The following is a 6,094-nucleotide window of genomic DNA, read 5'->3' as shown; positions in this document are numbered from 1 at the left end:
ATGAGAAAAAAGGTGAAAAAATGGCAAAGTGTCAAGGGAGAAATTCAGAAACCCAGGCCGAGCTGCCTGGAGCCCAGGGGCGGCTGCAAAGTCTGTGGAGAGCCGCTGTGTCCCTGGATGAAATGAGAAAAAAGGTGAAAAAATGGCAAAGTGTCAAGGGAGCTAGGCAGAAACCCATGCCTAGGGTCCTGGAGCCCAGGGGCCGCGGGAAAGTCTGTGGAGAGCCGCTGTGTCCCTGGATGAAATGAGGAAAAAGGTGAAAAAATGGCAAAGTGTCAAGGGAGAAATTCAGAAACCCATGCCGAGCTGCCTGGAGCCCAGGGGCGGCTGTAAAGTCTGTGGAGAGCCGCTGTGTCCCTGGATGAAATGAGAAAAAGGGTGGAAAAATGGCAAAGTGTCAAGGGAGCTAGGCAGAAACCCATGCCGAGCTGCCTGGAGCCCAGGGGCGGCTGTAAAGTCTGTGGAGTGCCGCTGTGTCCCTGGATGAAATGAGAAAAAGGGTGAAAAAATGGCAAAGTGTCAAGGGAGAAATTCAGAAACCCAGGCCGAGCTGCCTGGAGCCCAGGGGCGGCTGCAAAGTCTGTGGAGAGCCGCTGTGTCCCTGGATGAAATGAGAAAAAAGGTGAAAAAATGGCAAAGTGTCAAGGGAGAAATTCAGAAACCCAGGCCGAGCTGCCTGGAGCCCAGGGGCGGCTGCAAAGTCTGTGGAGAGCCGCTGTGTCCCTGGATGAAATGAGAAAAAAGGTGAAAAAATGGCAAAGTGTCAAGGGAGCTAGGCAGAAACCCATGCCTAGGGTCCTGGAGCCCAGGGGCGGTTCTAAAGTCTGTGAGAGCCGCTGTGTCCCTGGATGAATTGAGAAAAAGGGTGAAAAAATGGCAAAGTGTCAAGGGAGCTAGGCAGAAACCCATGCCTAGGGTCCTGGAGCCCAGGGGCCGCGGGAAAGTCTGTGGAGTGCCGCTGTGTCCCTGGATGAAATGAGAAAAAAGGTGAAAAAATGGCAAAGTGTCAAGGGAGAAATTCAGAAACTCAGGCCGAGCTGCCTGGAGCCCAGGGGCGGCTGTAAAGTCTGTGGAGTGCCGCTGTGTCCCTGGATGAAATGAGAAAAAAGGTGAAAAAATGGCAAAGTGTCAAGGGAGAAATTCAGAAACTCAGGCCGAGCTGCCTGGAGCCCAGGGGCGGCTGTAAAGTCTGTGGAGTGCCGCTGTGTCCCTGGATGAAATGAGAAAAAAGGTGAAAAAATGGCAAAGTGTCAAGGGAGAAATTCAGAAACTCAGGCCGAGCTGCCTGGAGCCCAGGGGCCGCGGGAAAGTCTGTGGAGAGCCGCTGTGTCCCTGGATGAAATGAGAAAAAAGGTGAAAAAATGGCAAAGTGTCAAGGGAGCTAGGCAGAAACCCATGCCTAGGGTCCTGGAGCCCAGGGGCGGTTCTAAAGTCTGTGAGAGCCGCTGTGTCCCTGGATGAATTGAGAAAAAGGGTGAAAAAATGGCAAAGTGTCAAGGGAGCTAGGCAGAAACCCATGCCTAGGGTCCTGGAGCCCAGGGGCCGCGGGAAAGTCTGTGGAGTGCCGCTGTGTCCCTGGATGAAATGAGAAAAAAGGTGAAAAAATGGCAAAGTGTCAAGGGAGAAATTCAGAAACTCAGGCCGAGCTGCCTGGAGCCCAGGGGCGGCTGTAAAGTCTGTGGAGTGCCGCTGTGTCCCTGGATGAAATGAGAAAAAAGGTGGAAAAATGGCAAAGTGTCAAGGGAGAAATTCAGAAACTCAGGCCGAGCTGCCTGGAGCCCAGGGGCGGCTGCAAAGTCTGTGGAGTGCCGCTGTGTCCCTGGATGAAATGAGAAAAAGGGTGGAAAAATGGCAAAGTGTCAAGGGAGAAATTCAGAAACTCAGGCCGAGCTGCCTGGAGCCCAGGGGCGGCTGCAAAGTCTGTGGAGTGCCGCTGTGTCCCTGGATGAAATGAGAAAAAGGGTGGAAAAATGGCAAAGTGTCAAGGGAGAAATTCAGAAACCCAGGCCGAGCTGCCTGGAGCCCAGGGGCGGCTGCAAAGTCTGTGGAGAGCCGCTGTGTCCCTGGATGAAATGAGAAAAAGGGTGAAAAAATGGCAAAGTGTCAAGGGAGAAATTCAGAAACCCATGCCTAGGGTCCTGGAGCCCAGGGGCGGCTGTAAAGTCTGTGGAGAGCCGCTGTGTCCCTGGATGAAATGAGAAAAAGGGTGGAAAAATGGCAAAGTGTCAAGGGAGAAATTCAGAAACTCAGGCCGAGCTGCCTGGAGCCCAGGGGCCGCGGGAAAGTCTGTGGAGAGCCGCTGTGTCCCTGGATGAAATGAGAAAAAAGGTGAAAAAATGGCAAAGTGTCAAGGGAGAAATTCAGAAACTCAGGCCGAGCTGCCTGGAGCCCAGGGGCGGATGCAAAGTCTGTGGAGAGCCGCTGTGTCCCTGGATGAAATGAGAAAAAGGGTGAAAAAGTAACAAAGTGTCAAGGGAGCTAGGCAGAAACCCATGCCTAGGGTCCTGGAGCCCAGGGGCCGCGGGAAAGTCTGTGGAGAGCCGCTGTGTCCCTGGATGAAATGAGAAAAAAGGTGAAAAAATGGCAAAGTGTCAAGGGAGCTAGGCAGAAACCCATGCCTAGGGTCCTGGAGCCCAGGGGCGGTTCTAAAGTCTGTGAGAGCCGCTGTTGCCCTGGATGAAATGAGAAAAAAGGTGAAAAAATGGCAAAGTGTCAAGGGAGCTAGGCAGAAACCCATGCCGAGCTGCCTGGAGCCCAGGGGCGGCTGTAAAGTCTGTGGAGTGCCGCTGTGTCCCTGGATGAAATGAGAAAAAAGGTGAAAAAATGGCAAAGTGTCAAGGGAGAAATTCAGAAACTCAGGCCGAGCTGCCTGGAGCCCAGGGGCCGCGGGAAAGTCTGTGGAGAGCCGCTGTGTCCCTGGATGAAATGAAGAAAAAGGTGAAAAAATGGCAAAGTGTCAAGGGAGAAATTCAGAAACCCATGCCTAGGGTCCTGGAGCCCAGGGGCCGCGGGAAAGTCTGTGGAGAGCCGCTGTGTCCCTGGATGAAATGAGAAAAAAGGTGAAAAAGTAACAAAGTGTCAAGGGAGAAATTCAGAAACCCAGGCCGAGCTGCCTGGAGCCTCAAAGCGGATAGAAATAGCGTGGAGAGCCGCTGTTAAGCCAGACGCCCTCTGGCGGACACAGGCAGGAGTTGCAGTAAATGCATTGAAGTCAATGGGCGAGAGTACCCAATGCGCCAAAAAAGTGCTGAAAATATGACAAAGTGTCAAATGAATGGGAGGCAATGGGCGAGAGTACCCAATGCGCCAAAAAAGTGCTGAAAATATGACAAAGTGTCAAATGAATGGGAGTCAATGGGCGAGAGTACCCAATGCACAAAAAAAGTGCTGAAAAAGTCCACACGAGCCTAGTCAGAAATGCAGGCCGAGGCGGCTGGAGCCCCAAAGCGGCTATAAAAAGCGTGGAGAGCCGCTGTCGCCCCGGAGGAACGGAGAAAAAGTGCTGAAAAAAGGCCCACGTCCTAACGGACCGAGGCGGAAGTGCAGGCGAGGCGGCAGGAGTCTGAAAACCGCTATAAAAAGCGTGGAGAGCCGCTGTCGCCCCGGAGAAACGGAGAAAAAGTGCTGAAAAAAGGCCTAAATCCTAACGGACCTAGGCGGAAGTGCAGGCGAGGCGGCAGGAGTCTGAAAACGGCTATAAAATGCGTGGAGAGCCGCTGTCGCCCCGGAGAAACGGAGAAAAAGTGCTGAAAAAAGGCCTAAATCCTAACGGACCGAGGCGGAAGTGCAGGCGAGGCGGCAGGAGTCTGAAAACGGCTATAAAATGCGTGGAGAGCCGCTGTCGCCCCGGAGGAACGGAGAAAAAGTGCTGAAAAAAGGCCTAAATCCTAACGGACCGAGGCGGAAGTGCAGGCGAGGCGGCAGGAGTCTGAAAACGGCTATAAAATGCGTGGAGAGCCGCTGTCGCCCCGGAGGAACGGAGAAAAAGTGCTGAAAAAAGGCCTAAATCCTAACGGACCGAGGCGGAAGTGCAGGCGAGGCGGCAGGAGTCTGAAAACGGCTATAAAATGCGTGGAGAGCCGCTGTCGCCCCGGAGGAACGGAGAAAAAGTGCTGAAAAAAGGCCTAAATCCTAACGGACCGAGGCGGAAGTGCAGGCGAGGCGGCAGGAGTCTGAAAGCGGCTATAAAACGCGTGGAGAGCCGCTCGGATGATTTTTCAAAGTGTCAAATGAATGGGAGTGAATGGGGCAGAGTACCCAATGTGTAAAAAAAGTGCTGAAAAAACGACAAAGTCCACACGAGCCTAGTCAGAAATGCAGTCCGAGGCGGCTGGAGCCCCAAAGCGGCTATAAAACGCGTGGAGAGCCGCTCGGATGATTTTTCAAAGTGTCAAATGAATGGGAGTGAATGGGGCAGAGTACCCAATGTGTAAAAAAAGTGCTGAAAAAACGACAAAGTCCACACGAGCCTAGTCAGAAATGCAGTCCGAGGCGGCTGGAGCCCCAAAGCGGCTATAAAATGCGTGGAGAGCCGCTCGGATGATTTTTCAAAGTGTCAAATGAATGGGAGTGAATGGGGCGGAGTACCCAATGCGCGAAAAAAGTGCTGAAAAAACGACAAAGTCCACACGAGCCTAGTCAGAAATGAAGGCCGAGGCGGCTGGAGCCCCAAAGCGGCTATAAAATGCGTGGAGAGCCGCTCGGATGATTTTTCAAAGTGTGAAATGAATGGGAGTGAATGGGGCGGAGTACCCAATGCGCGAAAAAAGTGCTGAAAAAACGACAAAGTCCACACGAGCCTAGTCAGAAATGAAGGCCGAGGCGGCTGGAGCCCCAAAGCGGCTATAAAATGCGTGGAGAGCCGCTCGGATGATTTTTCTAAGTGTGAAATGAATGGGAGTGAATGGGGCGGAGTACCCAATGCGCGAAAAAAGTGCTGAAAAAACGACAAAGTGTCAAATGAATGGGAGTGAATGGGCGGAGTACCCAATGCGCGAAAAAAGTGCTGAAAAAATGACAAAGTGTCAAATGAATGGGAGTCAATGAGTGTTTTGGTCGACCAGGAAAAAACGCGTTTACGGGAGAGGGTAAATCAGCCGAGAGGGGGGGGGGGGGTATACTTTACCCTCTCCCGTAAATGCCATTTTTCCTGGTTGACCAAAACACCTCCAGCACGATTTCGGAAACCCAGTTTTTAGAAACACTGACCTCCAGGGGAAGTACCGAGAAAAGCACACTTTTGAATCCGCTTTTGACGCACTGAAACACGGACGTGAGCTGGGGCTGTGCCGCTCTTGGAAAACCCCTGGAGGTTATTTTCTAAAACGGGTTTCCGCGTCCCCCTGGGCGCCCGTGTTGGGCCGCGCAAGGCGGTCCGGGCTGCCCACCCCATCTGAGTGCCCCGTTGGGCCGCGTGCATGGCAGGCATCCAAGGAAGGCTGATGAGCAGCGGTGATGATGATGATGAGACACCAGCTGCAATTTTGACAAAGTGTCACCTCTCAAGCATTTCCAAGCGTGACACAAACAAAAGGGAACGGGAACTTTGATATGAGTGACTTGTGCTTCTTTTTCTCCAAGTGTCACTCCACAGCTGGCACCCAGGCTGTGTGACGCAGGTGTCCGACGAGGAGCGCCCGCGATGGGCCGCGTCAGGCGGCCCGGGCCGCGCTATCACCTCCGGATGACAACATCCAAAGGAGCACGTTGGTGCTTGCTGGGAGTTTGCGCACGCGATAGGCGACGCCTGGCGGCCCTGGCCGCGCCTCGCCAGCGGGTAATGACGACCGCGAGCGCCATGCTGCGCCGATGGAGCTGTCCGAGGAGCGAGAGCGCCCGCCATGGGCGGCATCCGGCGGCCCCTGGCCGTGCTTCGTCTGCGGGTCGCTCTCCACCTCCGGGTGGCCAATCCGAGGTGTCCGCAAAGTGTGTGCGCTCGCCATGGGCGGCATCCGGCGGCCTCTGGCCGTGCTTCGTCTGCGGGTGCACACTCGGAGCGAGGCTCCTGCTCGCTCCGGCGCGGTAGCTTTGTCCGCGCTCCACCTCCGGGTGGCGAATCCCAAAAAGCAGCACTTTGGTGCTACGAAGGTGTCAG

The sequence above is a fragment of the Dunckerocampus dactyliophorus genome, unplaced genomic scaffold, assembly GCF_027744805.1.
Source record: "Dunckerocampus dactyliophorus isolate RoL2022-P2 unplaced genomic scaffold, RoL_Ddac_1.1 HiC_scaffold_52, whole genome shotgun sequence".
Lineage (NCBI taxonomy): Eukaryota > Metazoa > Chordata > Actinopteri > Syngnathiformes > Syngnathidae > Dunckerocampus > Dunckerocampus dactyliophorus.
The sequence above is the reverse complement of the archived record's forward strand: the minus strand, read 5'-3'. Positions refer to the sequence as shown.